This window comes from Gopherus evgoodei, chromosome 8, assembly GCF_007399415.2.
Source record: "Gopherus evgoodei ecotype Sinaloan lineage chromosome 8, rGopEvg1_v1.p, whole genome shotgun sequence".
Classification (NCBI taxonomy): domain Eukaryota; kingdom Metazoa; phylum Chordata; order Testudines; family Testudinidae; genus Gopherus; species Gopherus evgoodei.
The window spans coordinates 92,838,751-92,855,927 of NC_044329.1; the positions used below are offsets into that span (position 1 = coordinate 92,838,751).

The 17,177-nt window shown below is 45.3% G+C and overlaps 1 protein-coding gene across 1 annotated transcript in view; it reads left to right on the forward strand.

Annotated features, from left to right (window-relative positions):
• LOC115655863 (protein wntless homolog) overlaps positions 1-17,177 on the forward strand; it is a 143,599-nt gene that overhangs the window by 45,258 nt on the left and 81,164 nt on the right. The gene's annotated exons all lie outside the window — the stretch shown is intronic.

Below are 17,177 nucleotides of genomic sequence, written 5' to 3' on the forward strand. Positions count from 1 at the left end.
TGTCTGACATGGTCCCAGTTAGAGATGGGCCTGCACTGAAATTCCAGATTCAAATACCATTGAACTGTGGTGACATTTGGATCCAGTTCGAAATGTTGCCAGTCAGACCCATCTCTACTCTAAAAAGTTAGAAGTGTGCGAGTGTGGGAGAGAGCCTGAATTAGAAACAACCCAAAGCCATCCTTTCTTTGTAGACATTGACTTTCTTTGTATTCTTCAAAACACATGGGGCCTGATTCTCCATTGCCTGGTACCTTGTCAGTGTAAAATGATACCAGTTCAGAATAATTGTGTTTTACACCCATTTTGCACTAATGTAAACATCTATACAAGGTGCAGGACAATGGAGGCTCAGACTTTCATAACTGACAATAGTTCAAACATCTCATCATCTTTTGAAATCAGACCAGAAAGGTAAAGCCTACTTGAATCTTGTTTAGATGACTGCAGTACTGAATGTATAGTCATTACTCCTTTGTTTAATGGAATGACCCTCCTTAAACATGTCTAATTCACATTTGGATAGATTCCTTACTTATGAGATCTGAAGCTTACAGACAAGTGCTATGAGAACAGGCTGTTCAGAATACAAAGTTACACATACAAGTGACAGGTAACTGTCACATACCTACCGAATGTTTGCATATCAGCAGTTAGAGTTCACTTTTTTTGTGCTGGTTTAGCATGAGGATTAACAGCCTGCCTACCTCTCTACTCGCTGACAGTAACTAAAACTCAGAAGCAGTCTCTGAAAAGTAGTAAAGAAGATCCAGAGCTAAAAAATGTTAACACAACTAGGATATTTCAAAAACTAAACTCAACTGATATTTTAAAATCTGAGTTCAGTGTTCTCTACTCTATGTAATAGTAATTTACATTTTTATAATACCTTTCAGCTGAGAGTTACAAACCACTTATTAATGAAGGCTAACAACTCTTTCTTGTGAATTAAGCAAGTATTATCCTCATTTTAAGGATGAGTTAATTGTGGAACATAGAGATCAAGTGACTTGGCCAACATTACACACCGAGAAACCTAAAAAACCCTCCTGTTTCAAGGACTACTGCTAAGAGTTCGCAACATATCCCAGGACAATGATTTCAGGGAAATCTTTGTCTATTGACATACAGGAAAATAAATTCTAAATGTTTTATAAATGATTATTCCTGATGACAATGTTCATTCCTATTACAGACTCAGATGGCCTTAAAGTATATCATTTTTTTAAGGTAGCAGGGTGGAAAGATGACCTTCTCCTTCCTCTCTAGGTCCTTGACATCCATCTTTCTAGCTAGGGAGGGCTGGAGGCTGTAGCCATAATCGCTTGAACCTGTCAAAATGTATTCTTCCCCAACTCTACAAGTATCAAATGTATTCATATTTCTGGGAACCCAGAAGATCCTGGTCTTGCAACTGGATCCACATAGGCAGACCATATTCCCATATGGACTCTGCATAGGCACTTGGGGCTGACTGCATGGATCTGATTCCAGATAGAGACCTTAGTCATTAGTTCCAATCCAGCACTAGTTGGTAGTTACTGAAAATTGTTATCATTGGTCACCTATATTATGGTCTCCATTCCTACCAGACAAGTGTTCGCATCACAATTGATTCTTTGTTTGCAGTCTAGAGAGAGGCCAAAAACTGAATGAGATGCATCAGTAACCTTAGGCTGCTGGAACACAGCAGATACCTGTTTTTACCCAATATCAGGCATCAGTGGGATATGGTCTGTAGAGCTTTGATGTACATCAAAGCTAATTGTGCTACATTAGAAAAATGGCTGCATCAAGGATATGCAAGAAATCTTCCTCACAGCTAAGACAAGAAAGCATGGTATTAGGACATGTATGAAATGTGTGAAAATCCATGTTAGAGCTGAATGGACTGCTCTTATCGAACAAAATAAAAGGTCCTTAGAAGGCTAAGGAAATAGCAATTAGCAATTTTAGAGGTCATCAGCATCCTCCAACACACGTAGTCTACTGAGGACCGTTGCAGCAGTCAGAGTGACCAAGGTCACACCAGGTATCATGTAGTGAAGTTCCCAGATCTGGCTCAATTCCGTGAATGCAGAAATCTCTGGGATGGCCCCATGGGCAGTGCCAGGAAAGATAAGAGTGTGGATTCCTTCAGTATCAGTAAAGAGTTTGAGAGCATGGTGTGCTGGGGTGTATTTGTCCCATCTTGGCTACACGGCTGAAGAGGGGGCAATACTGCTTTTAAATATAACAAGCACTTGAAGGAAGGCCAGACCCCTATGAGATGAAGACATTTCTCATAACATTAAACCAATTTTAGAGAGAAAATAAATATATTTTAAAAGTCTGTCTTGGAGATAGAGCAGAGACTGTATGTCTGGCAACTTGAGTTCTGTTCTCAAGTCTGCCATTTAGCTGCTGTGTGTTTCACTTAACCACTTTATCTTCTGTAAAATGAGGATAGTAACAATCAATTTTAGGGAATATGATGAGTTTTTTAGACAAGATGCTATACATGTGTGACATATTTTTTTTATTATTTTGGTAACAAGCTAAATTAAATGAAACCAGAACACAGTCAGCAGGACAAGACAGAGGGTCAATAGGAGTTAGTACACTAGGTAGGAGGAGTTTGACTGCATAGGTGTATAGTTGGGGTTCAAACGGGAAGCATTTAATGGGGGATTAAATTTTCCTTTCTGCATTCTTCCTATAAATTACACGTTGCTTTATTTTAAGAGGAGAACAGAGCTTTTGTGTTCCCTGCCAATTAAATCCCTGGGATTGATATACTAGCTACTTGATGCAGCCCTTTTTTCTTTGCTCTCTGCTAAAAATGAAAATATAGTAATAACTGGAGAGAAGAATGTATCTTTAAAGAGAAATGTCAAATTACAGCTTATATCTATTAGATCATAGGCTTGGCAATAGCCCATTCTGGTTACCCCAACAGAGATGTCTCTTTATAGGAAACCTTTTATACCAATAATAAGCATGCCTGTTTTTTTCTTCAAGTGAGATTTTCAGAGCAATCTTAGAGGAGTTATATATATCTTCCATTAAAATTAATTAGCTGTGTCTAAATCCCCTAAGATTGCTTTGAAAATCTCAACCTTCTTCTAAGCAGTCTCATGGTTTATTGCCCCCAGTAATCTGTTAATCTTCCAGGTCCTCAAAATTGTAACATTCTATTGACTGATATATTTATATATATGTACAATCCTAATATTAAGACTGGGGTCCCTGTTACAATAACCAGAATGGCCAAGCTGCATAACCTTGCTACCTTATAAAGCACCAGAAGAGTATGAAGTTCCAAAATTGGTACATATTTGTTGTCCTTTTTGTCATCTAATGCTACAATACTATTAATGCTAGGACTCCTTGATGAAATCTCTCTCTTTTGGCAAGCTGCCTCAGTCCTCTCACTGAACTAATCTACGTCATCGACCTTTTCTGAAATTGGATTAAAGCTGCATCTTCGATGCAATAACTCTGAAGCAGGGATCAGAATCCCAAGTGCTCAAGCTGAGTTCATTTTCACTCACCTCTGGTAGGCTCTGGAAAACTATAGTTTGGTTTAGTTGTAGCAGCATCTGCTAATAGAACCTTCAGTGCTAATCTGAAAATGGGTTAGAACCATGGGTACCAAGACAGCATACTGTATAGTATTTTAATATTAAAACTGCCCACAGCTACTAATAAGGACAATTTCCCTAGCTTGTTTTCGAAGGGGGCGGGGAAGGGTTTACAAACTGAATAATGCTAAGAGATACATTGTTGTTGGTGTATATGTATGTACAGTATAATTTTATATAGACACAAATTATACATATACACACGTGCACTACGTATGTAGTGGTGATATCCATGTAATAAATGAACGAATCACTCTTTAACCGCATCACCTGCCCTCTGCCCACTAGTGCGTTTTTCCAGAAGATATTATCACATCCCAGATATCTGAAGAACTCCAAACAACTTCCAGAGAAATGTTTCCTCCACCTCTTCCCAAACGTGGGAATTTCCCCCAAAATTACCCAGTCTGTGACCCGTTTTCAGCAAGCTTCAGTCCTGGGCCCGCAACAGTTGTGTCTGAAAGTCGGAGACCAGGTCTACACTAGAAGCCTTTGTCAGTCAGCCCTCGTCCAGACTAACCCGCGGCATCGGCGGGTTAAAATCGATTGCTCCGGGATCGATATATCGTGTCTAGTCTGGACGCGGTGTATCGATCCCCGAGCGCGCTTACATCGATTCCGGAACTCCATCAATCCGAACGGAGTTCCGGAATCGACACGGAGAGCCGCGGACATCGATGCGGCGCCGTCCAGACTGGTGAGTACCTCGATTTTAGAAATTCGACTTCAGTTACGTTATTCTCGTAGCTGAAGTTGCGTATCTAAAATCGATTTTAATTCCTAGTCTGGACGTGGCCTCAGGGGTGTCATGAGATGTGATTTGTGACAGTTGCTGTGCTGGCAAAAGCCCCTAGTGTAGATGCCATTATACTGACAAAAATGTGCTTTTTCCAGTATTGCTTATTTCGCTTGAAGGTGTAGAACTGATAAATGAAATTCTTTTTAATTGTTCACTTTATTAATGTAACTTCTGTTCACCATTCACTACACTTGCCTACACTGTAACTTCTGTTCCATATTGTAATTCAAACCCCATTTTAAAACACTCACTCCATTTTGTAAAAGCTTCCTCCAACCTTCATTTTTGCAAACCCTGCTGTAATCTTATTAGTTTAGTTTAGATGTGTGAATGAGGTATGTATGAATGATGGAATCAACCTCCAGCCCCAGCCTGTCCTGATGAGATAAAGTTCAAATCCCAACGGCTGGAGACCTAGACAACAGCTCTAAACAAAGTAAGAAGCATCCATCCTAAAAAGAAAAGGACAACAGAACAACAGAAGGAAGATTAAAGCCAGGTCCAAGGCTGAAAGTCATGCCTGCAATTGATGGGTGATCAATCTAAACCCAGAGGCAGTGTGACACAGCAAGACCTATAGACTTTAATCCAAACTAAAAACCTATAAAAAAGAAGGGTGAGATGAGAGACTCTGGGTAACATTCTGCTGCCAACATGGAAGAACATCGGTGCCTGCCCAACAGAGATCCAGCTCAGCCTTGTGCCCAGCTTTCCTGGCCAGTTAGCTGCCACAAGCTACGAACCCAAGCTGCAAAATCAAGCCATGAACTTAAGCTATCTTCAGGATTGGTAACTATGCAGCAGCTGAAGAACACCTGATGAATGTGGGTGTGTGTGTGTGAATGTGTGTATGTGTGTGTGTATAGGTATTAGGTATAATGTGAATGTGTGTGTGTGTGTGTGTATAGGTAATAGGTATAATGTGTGTGTATAAGAATTAAGATATTAGTTATTAGTCATAAATTGTTATCATAATAAATGTGGCATCTTTGCCTTGTCCCCTTTAATAAGATCCTGCTGGTTTTTACTGGTCTAATATAATTGGTACAACAAAGGGGCTGGAATAACCTATACTGGCAAAAGTACATTTTGCTGCTATAAGATGCATCCACACCAGGAGTGCTTTCCCAGTATAGTACACTGGTATAGCTATGCCAGCAAAGCTTTCCGAGTGGAGGCCTGGCCTAAGTCACCTCGCTTTTTGATATGGTGTTGAGGTTCTGTGTTCAGTAATGGGAAGAAGTAAGATATAGATTAGGAAAGGCAAAAGAGTGTTGTGGTGGTGGGAGACCCATAAGGTTATTTAGCTGTGGGTTGAGATGGATGTGTTAATTAGTTACATAGATGGAGTGAAGTGGCACTAAATTGAAGATTGATCTTTATATTGTGGGAGAAGATTGGACAGAAGTGCTTGGTTATTGGTGGTGGGTTCTGGTTAGAATGGATTTCGTGATCTGCCCTGGTGGTTCTTATTTGCTGTAGCCCAATCTATAGATTATGTATTAATTATATTGATTACTAAAGAATTCCCAGTTATCACTTTGATGGTTGACAAATTCGTGTTCCAAGCTCAGACCCAGTATTGTTAAAATTACTATATTGTTGGGAACCCTGATGTGCACAGCTGCAACACTCACACTATAGAAACATTTCTACATTTACAGTAGTTTATTAATATATTTAGCAAAGTCACAGACACACACTCCAACTTAGTAAGGTAGATAGAGGTAATACAGAAAGTATTTCTGAACAGCCATACTCTCACCATCCCTTGCAGAACAACCAGAAATATTAGCCATTATCTTCCTCATCACCATCACTTTCCTCCTCCCCCCCAGTGGCCATCATTCTGGCACTTCCCAAAGGCTACATCTCTCCCCCTTACTGCCCACAGGCTGGGATGCAACTTGTATAGTAAGATACGCTGACGCCACTATGTCTAATGCATATTCAGTAGGGGTTTCTCCCCTCTTCCTTATTTTGTATTTCCTCACCCTCCTAATGTTGAGGTGCCCTTCTCCTACAGGTTAGTATATTAATGCTCTCAACTTATTATCACATTCATTGCCATGGCACTCTTGTGTTTGGATTGTCTTTCCAAAATTTTCCAAAAGCTGGCATTATCTCATGTTTCTGTGATTGGCTGATGTCAGGTTATGGGCCTGTAGGTTCCTAGCATTACTGATGAATATAATAAAGACAGATTATAAGGAAGGCAAGGCAGTGAATATAATAAAGGCAAGCTAGCCTTATGGGCTACGTGCTGCATGCATACCCTGCTGCAGCAACTCTAGCCCCTGATAGTCCCTTTACGGTGTCAAAGAAAGTTGAACAACACTGAAACATGCTGGGGATATGGAGTATCCAGACAGCAGTGGTTGTAAGAGTTCAGGGCCCTTGATCCTGTGGTGAGGGCAGAGGCAGAGGTTGTCTCCTGCAGGAAATCACAGGAGTCTATATTCTCACTGTGAAAGAACAGCATATGTCTTTGTCAGATTATGAACCCCATTTCGTTAAACAGGCATCTAGACTTGCCTGAGGGCAGCCTATTGTGATGCATTCCAGACAGCTGCCCTACTTAGGAAAGGTGATTGACCCCTCTTTGAAGGACTATTCCTGCGGATACAGCAAAAAGTTTTACAGTAGGGCATCTTTACAAATATAAAAGGATTCGTTTATAAAGTGAGAATTTTCCCAACTTCTGTGCACTAGGGATAGCAAGAACCACCCATTTCCTGTACTATGAGATAATTTCCCATGGTATCAGTATTCTGCAAAGCAACAAAAACATGTTGAAGCTAATTACAAAAGTATTCCGGACCATTCCTGACGAGTAGATTTAAAACACTTGAACTTGTATAGCCTTTCACCCTTAGCACCTTTGATGCTGCAGCATCGAAACACACACTATTGATTGGAGAGAGTAATTGTGTTTTCCTTAGCACCCATGATGTGTGAGGTGTATTCCAAACATAAAAGAACTCAAATATAAATGTTTAAAAAAATAGTTGATACCCTGTATGTCTGAAAATCCCCCTCTACAGTTCAAGCCTACTTCCAGATACAGTGATAGTCTCAAACAAGTCTTTACAAGCAATCATTTGGTTATAATTAGGGCTTTGTTTGTCCAACCTTTTGTATGTTCACGTGTTGTTATTTATACTCAAGGCCTGATTGTGGTCTCACACTGGTGCAAATCAGGAGTAAGTATTGAAGGTAGTGGAGTTATATCATTATAAATCAAGCATATGAGAGATCGATCTCAGGCCCACAGACATGGAAGTAAGTCCAGTTGACTTTGGAGCCTTGTGAGGCTGCTAGAATTTTATAGATTCCTAGATTTTAAGGCCAGAACAGACCATCACAATTACATAGTCTGACCTCCTGCCTAACACAGGCTATGGAATTTCATCCAGTAATTCCTGCCTCAAGCCCATATGTTGTGGTTGAGCTAGAGCATATTTCTCTTTACAACAGTCTGCCTCAAAATTTCCTCTGAAATTTAGAAGTTGTTCTAAGAATTGCATCTCTTGAGTCATTTTACATTCTATTCATGTTAATTTTGAGCTCTGGGGGATCAAATAAAATGAGAAAACAGCTGAATAAGGGAAAATATTGATCCCTTAAAAGAGAGAAAGAGAGTTGTGATCTGTGTGGTAGTTTAGTGCATAGGGCCAGATTTTCAAAGGTATTTAGGGGCCTCAAGATGAAGATAGGTACCTAGTGGGATTTTCAAAAGCACCGAGGCACCTAATTTCCATTGAAATCAATGGGAGTTAGATACCAGGTACTTCTGAAAATACTACTAGGTGCCTATCTGCACATTTAGGCACCTAAATACCTTTGAAAATCTGGCCTGTAGGCCTGATTCAGCAAGGATCTCTGCATGGGAAGACTCCTGCACCTGAATGCAGCTGATTGCAGGATTGGGGCTTGAGTGGGTGAGGCTAAAGTGTTCAAAGAAACCTAAGGGAGCCAATGACAAATTAATTATCAGCTGCAAATAGGTGAGTTCCTGAGTGGATAATATCAGAAAATTTGCAGCTGTAAGTACAGATTCTGCACTATGAGTAGCTGAGAAGAGGCAATAGCGGCTAGTGATTGGCTTATAAACCAACAGTGGGCCTGTTTCTCCACTGCCCTGTCTATCAGAATGGTAGTTTTCTACAGCCACTTTGCATAGATGTGGTGTAATGCAGCAGAGAAATGCTGGAGATTTGTGGGTGATTGGAGAAGATAGAGATGAAAGATGCTTACGTATGATTATTATGTAATTCTTTATCTGAACAAACTTTTTTTGTGTTAGGGGTCAGAGTCCGATAGCATGACTCCTGTTGAGTACAGCCGTACTCCATTCACTTCAAAAGGGACTATTAACAAAGTAAAGTACTGCTCACTGTTTGTAAGGCAATTAAAATCTATCCCTTGATTTTCAGTGGTACGTGGCTGGACCTCTGTGCTTGCATGGTGCCTCAGGCCTGGTCTACTCTATACAGTTAGGTTGACTGATGTCACCTTGCATCACGCTAGTTGTGCATGTGTCTACATTTAACTTTGTCTCTCACCAATGGGAGCACTCTGTTACAGCGACTAAGTTACACCACCTCCCTGAGCAGTGTTGAGGTTGACGTAGCAGGAGTGTAGACACTGAATTACTTAAGTATCACATGCATCCGACGAAGTGGGTATTCACCCACGAAAGCTCATGCTCCAAAACTTCTGGTAGGGCTTGGCTACACTCACACTTTACAGCGCTGCAACTGGGGTGTGAAAAAACACCCCCCTGAGCGCTGCAAGATACAGTGCTGTAAAGCATCAGTGTAATCAGGGCAGCAGCGCTGGGAGCACGGCTCCCAGCACTGCACGCTACACCCGTAAGGGATGTGGTTTACATGCAGCGCTGGGAGAGCTCTCTCCCAGTGCTGCCGCTCTGACTACACTCACACTTCAAAGCGCTGCCGCGGCAGCGCTCCTGCAGCGCTGCCGTGGCAGCGCTTTGAAATTCCAAATGTAGCCATACCCTTTGTGTGTGTAATGGCTCAGCCATTCCCACTCTTTATTCAAGCCTAGATTGATGTTATCTAGTTTGCATATCAATTCAAGTTCAGCAGTTTCTTGTTGGAGTCTGTTTTTAAGCTTTTCTGTTGCAAGATTGCCACCTTTAAGTCTGTTGCTGAGTGGCCAGAGAGGCTGAAGTGTTCTCCTACTGGTTTTTGAATGTTATGATTCCTGATGTCAGATTTGTGTCCATTTATTCTTTTGCATAGAGACTGTCCAGTTTGGCCAATGTACATGGCAGAGGGGCATTGCTGGCACATGATGGCATATATTACATTGGTAGATGTGCAGGTGAACGAGCCCCTGATGGCATGGCTGATGTGATTAGGTCCTATGATGATGTCACTTGAATAGATATGTGGACAGAGTTGGCATCGGGCTTTGTTGCAAGGATAAGTTCCTGGGTTAGTGTTTTTATTCTGTGGTGTGTGGTTGCTGGTGAGTATTTGCTTCAGGTTGGGGGACTGTCTGTAAGCGAGGACAGGTCTGTCTCCCAAGATCTGTGAGAGTGAGGGATCATCTTTCAGGATAGTTTGTAGTTCTTTGATGTGCTGGAGACAGTGCCGGTGCAAGGAAGTTTCGTGCCCTAGGCAAAACTTCCACCTTGCGCTCCCCCCCAAGCCCTGTGGGAGCTCCCTGCCCCCCCTCTGCCCTGAGGTGCCCCCCCTGCGGCAGCTCCCCTCTCCCAGGAAGCCGTGTGGCACCTCCCCATCCCAGCTTACCTCTGCTCTGCATCCTCCCAGAGCACGCTGCTCCCGCTGTAATTCTCCTCCCCTCCCAGGCTTGCCGTGCCAAACAGCTGATTGGCACTGAAAGCCTGGGAGGTGGGAGAAGTGGAGCGGTGATGGCGCGCTTGGGGAGGAACCGCTGTAAAAAAAAAATTGGGGGGCACCACTTTTTGGCGCCCCCAAATCTTGGCGCCCTAGGCAACTTCCTAGTTTGCTTTAATGGTAGCACCGGCCCTGGATGAAGAGGTTTACTTATGTCAATCCTAACAGTCCTCCAGCAGCTGTCCCAAAATGCCCCACACTGACTCCTCTGGTCACAGTTATGAACACTACTGCTATGGGGTCATGGAGACTGAAAGCTCAACCACTCTTATGGCCCCACCAATATTTGAAATACCTGTTCTTGATTGTCCAGCTTGGCAAGCACACCTAGCAGCTCTCCATTGTTATGTGCAACTGCGCAGCCCACCATGCCAGCTACACAGTCCAGATGTGCTCTGGTTTGGAGCAGACAGGAGATATTGGATTTCCTAGGCCTATGGGGAGAAGAGGCTGTGCAAGCACAACTACCGACCAGTCACCGAAATGTGTCAAGTATCAGAGGGGTAGCCGTGTTAGTCTGGATCTGTAAAAGCAGCAAAGAATCCTGTGGCACCTTATAGACTAACAGACGTTTTGGAGCATGAGCTTTCATGGGTGAATACCCATTTCTTCAGATGCATAGAAATGTGGACATCTATGAGCAGATTGCATAGGGGATGCAGGAAAAGAGGTCTGACAGAGACCAGCAGCGGCGCCACATGAAAGCAAAGGAACTGTCAGGCATATCAGAAGGCCAAGGAGGCTAACAGTTGATCTGGTGCTGAGCTGCAGACCTGCCACTCTTACAAAGAACTGCATGTGATAGTTGGAGACTTCACCACCAACCTGCACACCACTGTGGATTCCTCCAAGATGCCTGATCACAGGCCCCCGGAATAAATAACAAGGATGAGGAGGATGGGAGACACGTGACAGGGGAATCTAGCTATGCTACAAATCAGGACCTCTTTGAGACTCCATCGTAGTCCAGTCAATCCTGGCAGTCGAGCTCAGGGAAGGTACCTCGGGTAAGTGTGTAATTGTATTTTCCATTACAGTGATGTATTGATAGCACCCCTAACTTAACAGGACACAGCTATCGACTTTTCATTAATGGAAGAGGTAGCAGTACAAAACAGAGGCAAAGATTTATCTGGTTTCATTCCCCAGGCAGCTTCCGCAGCTGTGCTCCTCGTGCCTTTGTGAACCTCAGGGGTGCGAGATCAGCTAACATCACCACTGCCTGTGGAAAATGGCGTCAGTATTCAATGCCATTGCCCTATAGTCCGTTTCATGCAACCAAGCAATTCCCTCCTCATTTCTCGCACCCCTGGCTCCTACTGTGACTGGTGCCATGAACAAGTAGATCAAAGCAGGAGTGTGCATAATCAAGTCTTGTTTCAAACTTTAGGGGAGCAAGGGAAGGAAGTTCTGAACGTTGACTGTCACTTTCTGTTGTGACTGTACTGCTGTCAGTATAGTCACCTTTGTGTGTTTTATCTGTAGCTGCTGCCATTGGGGCTTTGAGGGGTTTCCCTCCCCACACCTGAGCCAAATAAGGAGAAAGAAGAGGACTTGGATGGCATGTTCAAGGAGATCCTGCAAGCCAATGTTGCATCAGACCATGGCGAAGACCTGGAGGGTGACTATTGCAGACAGCCTGGAGAAGGAAAGAGCAGACAGGAGAAAGGCACAGGAAGAAGAGGGAGATCATAGAATATCAGGATTGGAAGGGACCTCAGGAGGTCATCTAGTCCAACCCCCTGCTCAGAGCAGGACCAATCTCCAACTAAATCATCCCAGCCAGGGCTTTGTCAAACCTGACCTTAAGAACCTCTAAGGAAGGAGATTCCACCACCTCCCTAGGGAACCCATTCCAGTGCTTCACCACCCTTCTAGTGAAAAAGTTTTTCCTAATATCCAACCTAAACCTCCCCCACTGCAACTTGAGACCATTACTCCTTGTTCTGTCATCAGGTACCACTGAGAACAGTCTGGAAACCCCTTCAGGTAGTTGAAAGCAGCTATCAAATCCCCCCTTATTCTTCTCTTCTGCAGATTAAAGAATCCCAGTTCCCTCAGCCTCGCCTCATAAATCACGTGCTCCAGTCCCCTAATCATTTCTGTTGCCCTCCACAGGACTCTTTTCAATTTTTCCACATCCTTCTTGTAGTGTGGGGCCCAAAACTGGACATAGTACTCCAGAGGAAGCCTCATCAATGTCAAATAGAGGGGAATGCTCCTACATATATAGCCCAAAATGCCGTTAGCCTTCTTGGCAACAAGGGCACACTGTCGACTCATATCCACCTTCTTGTCCACTGTAACCCCTAGGTCCTTTTCTGTGGAACTGCTGCCTAGCTGCTCAGTCCCTAGTCTGTAGCAGTGCATGGGATTCTTCTGTCCTAAGTGCAGGACTCTGCACTTGTCCTTGTTGAACCTCATCAGATTTCTTTTGGCCCAATCCTCTAATTTGTCTAGGTCTCTCTGTATCCTATCCCTACCCTCCACCTTATCTACACTCCTCCCAGTTTAGTGTCATCTGCAAACTTGCTGAGGGTGCAATCCATGCCATCCTCCAGATCATTAATTAACATGTTGAACAAAACTGGTCACAGGACCAACCCTTGGGGCACTCTGCTTGATATTGGCTGTCAACTAGACATTGATCACTACCCACTGAGCCCGATGATATAGCCAGTTTTTTATCCACCTTATAGTCCATTCATCCAGCCCATACTTCTTTAACTTGCTGGCAAGAATAATGTGGGAGACCGTATCAAAAGCTTTGCTAGAGTCAAGGAATAACACGTCCACTGCTTTACCCTCATCCACAGAGCCAGTTATCTCATCATAGAAGGCAGTTAGGTTAGTCAGGCATGACTTGCCCTTAGTGAATCCATGCTGACTGTTCCTGTTCACTTTCCTCTCCTCTAAGTGCTTCAGAATTGATTCTTGGAGGACCTGCTCCATGATTTTTCCAGGGACTGAGGTGAGGCTGACTGGCCTGTAGTTCCGCAGATCCTCCATCTTCCTTTTTTGAAGATGGGACTACATTAGCCTTTTTCCAGTCATCCGGGTCCTCCCCCGATGGCCACAAGTTTTCAGAAATAATGGCCAATGGCTCTGCAATCACATCCGCCAACTCCTTTAGCATCCTCGGATGCAGTGCATCTAGCCCCATGGACTTGTGCTCATCCAGCTTGTCTAAATAGTCCTGAACCACTTCTTTCTCCACAGAGAGCTGGTCACCTCCTCTCCATACTGTGCTGCCCAGTGCAGTAGTCTGGGAGCTGACCTTGTTCTTGAAGACAGAGGCAAAAAAAGCATTGAGTACATTAGCTTTTTCCACATTCTCTGTCACTAGGTTGCCTCCTCTATTCAGTAAGGGGCCCATACTTTCCTTGACCTTCTTCTTGTTGCTAGCATACCTGAAGAAACCCTTCTTGTTACTCTTAATATATCTTGCTAGCTGCAACTCCAAGTGTTATTTGGCCTTCCTGATTTCACTCCTGCATGCCGGAGCAATATTTTTATACTCTTCGCTGCTCATTTGTCCAATCTTCCACTTCTTGTAAGCTTCTTTTTTGTGTGTGTTTAAACTCAGCAAGGATTTCACTGTTAAGCCAAGCTGGTCTCCTTCCATATTTACTCTTCTTTCTACACATTGGGGCGGTTTGTTCCTATAACCTCAATAAGCATTTTTTAAAATACAGCCAGCTGTCCTGGACTCCTTTCCCCCTCATGTTATTCTCCCAGGGGATCCTGCCCATCAGTTCCCTGAGGGTGTCAAAGTCTGCTTTTCTGAAGTCCAGGGTCCATATTCTGTTGCTCTCCTTTCTTCTGTGTGTCAGGATCCTGAACTTGACCATCTCATGGTCACTGCCTTCCAGGTTCCCATCCACTTTTGCATCCCCTACTAATTCTTCCTTGTTTGTGAGCAGCAGGTCAAGAAGAGCTCTGCCCCTAGTTGGTTCCTCCAGCACTTACACCAGGAAATTGTCCCCTACACTTTCCAAAAACTTCCTGGATTGTCTGTGCACCACTGTATTGCTCTCCCAGCAGATATCGGGGTGACATCCCGCATGAGAACCAGGGCTTGTGCTCTAGTAACTTGTTAGTTGCCAGAAGAAAGCCTCGTCCACCTTATCCCCCTGGTCTGGTGATCGATAGCAGAATCCCACCATGACATCACCCTTGTTGCTCACACTTCTAAACATAATCCAGAGACTCTCAGGTTTTTCTGCAGTTTCATACTGGAGCTCTGAGCAGTCATACTGCTCTCTTACATACAATGCAGTTCCCCCACCTTTTCTGCCTTGCCTGTCCTTCCTAAACAGTTTATATCCATCCATGACAGTAGTCCAGTCATGTGAATTATCCCACCAAGTCTCTGCTATTCCAATCACATCATAATTCCTTGACTGTGCCAGTATGTAAGCATGCACAGACTCACCCCTGCGGCGCCTCCTGCTGGTATCTTCTGGGAATTAGCTCTCCAGCCTCCTGAGCATCCTCTGTCAGCTGATGTCTTGCCCTGTGCTGGCCCCATGTCCCTCCCAGACCCCGGATGACCCTTTGTCTAGGTGCTGCCCCCAGGCAGTACCACCACCATTTCCATGGGTCTCCCCACTCAGGGGAACCCCCACCCACTATCCCTGCATCATCTCAGTCGTAGGCTACTGCCAATCACCAACTAGTCCCCGGCCCGGCCCCGGCCCCTGGGGCAGACTGCAGTATAAGCCACTCATCACAGGCAAAGTTGGGTTTGGACCTGCCTAGGACTCTGCCTAGCCTTGGACTGTTCCATGCTACCCCAGTACCTGTTTGGCTTTATACTAGGTCGCAGCCTGGGGGGTTTCCAGGCCAGAGCTCCCCAGCTCCCATAGCCATCCCCCAGCCCTGCTCCACTCCAGGTACCTTCTCTAGCTCCCAGCAGCCAGGCCCATCTCCTTCTACCGCTAGAGGAGACTGTCTGCTCCTGGCTCACTGCCCTCTTATAAGGGCCAGCTGGGCCCTAATTAAGCCAGCTTTGGCCTGATTGGGGCATGGCCCCCATCTGAGGCTGCTTTCCCCAATCAGCTCAGGCTTGCTGCTTTCCTAGCACCAGCCCTCTCACAGTCTCAGCCCTCTCCCACGGCTGATTTCAAGCCCTTCAGGGCAGGAATGGGTGACCACCCCGCTACACAGGACTTCCAGTTCTCTCAGCTTGTTTCCCAGGCTTCTTGCATTTGTGTATAGACACTTACGATAACTTGCTGATTGTCCTGCTTTCTCAGTTTGAGGCAGGAGTCCTCCCCTCTTGCACTCTCCTGCTCATGCTTCCTCCTGGTATCCCATTTCTCCACTTACCTCAGGGCTTTGGTCTCCTTCTCCTGGTGAACCTAGTTTAAAGCCCTCCTCACTAGGTTAGCCAGCCTGCTTGCGAAGATGCTCTTCCCTCTCTTCATTAGGTGGAGCCTGTCTCTGCCTAGCAATCCTTCTTCTTGAAACACCATCCCATGGTCAAAGAATCCAAAGCCTTCTCTCCGACACCATCTGCGTAGCCATTCATTGACTTCCACAATTTGACAGTCTCGAGCCAGGCCTTTTCCTTCCACAGGGAGGATGGACAAGAACACCACTTGCGCCTCAAACTCCTTTATCCTTCTTCCCAGAGCCATGTAGTCTGTAGTGATCTGCTCAAGGTCATTCTTGGCAGTATCACTGATGCTCATGTGGAGAAGCAGGAAGGGGTAGCGATCCGAGGGCTTGATCAGTCTCGGCAGTCTCTCCATCACATCATGAATCCTAGCACCTGCCAAGCAGCACATTTCTCGTCTTTCCCAGTCAGAACAGCAGATAGATGACTCAGTCCCCCTTAGGAGGGAGTCCCTGACCACCACCACCCACCTCCTTCTCTTGAGAGAAGTAGTCTTGGAACCACCATCCCTAGGACAGTGCTTCTCATGCCTTCCAGTTGGTGGAGTCTCCTTCTGCTCCCTTCCCTCAGATGTATCATCCAGTCCACTCTCTGCATTAGTACCTGTGGAGAGAACATGAAAACAGCTCATCTGTATCTGCATTGCTGGTACATAAATGCTCCTTTTTCTTCTTCTGGAGGTCACATGCTGCCAATTTTCTTCACCGTCCCTCTGTCCCCACTGCACAGCCTGCTCTGATTCTTCAGAATGTTGTGCCCATAGAAACATATCCTGATGTCTGTCCAGGAAATCTTAATTTCTAAATGGTCCTGTGTTCCTAAAGATGCACCAGTACATAATGGGGCTTCTCTGGCAGCAAACGCAGATGCTGCCATGGACAGTGAGTATAGTAGGCCAGGAGAGGCTCTGCTTCCCCGGGCGCTGCTGGGGCTGCTGGACCCCCAGTTGTGGGGTTGGTGGCGAAGTTTTTGCTAATTATGCCCCATGCAGGTTCCTGGACAGCTGAGGAGGCACATAGCGCCGCCTCCTCAGCCACCCCGGAACCTGCATGGGGTATATCAAAAGCATCTTCTAACAGATGCTTTTCCCCTGCGCAGGTTGTGTCCTGGGAGGGTAGGCATGGCACGGCTTTGGCCAGCCTGGGGCTCCTATGGGCAGGGGGCTTTGGCCAGCTCCTTGGAGTGGGCAGGCAGTGGGGGGAGGAGGCTTGGGGCTTCCGCCAGCCTGGGGCTCCTCCAGCTGAGAGGAAGGAGTATTCCGTGCTGCGGATGGCCTGTGGCTCCTCTGGGTGGGGGGAGAGGGCTTGGGGCTTTGGCTGCAGGTGGGAGACAAGAGGGCTCAGGGCTCTGGCCATGGGGAGGGCGTGGGTGGAAGGGTCGGAGCCAGGGCCTAGCCTCCTCAAAGGAAGGGGAGGGGTTACACCCGCCGCCCATGGATGCTACAGAGCATGCACACCAAGTTACTA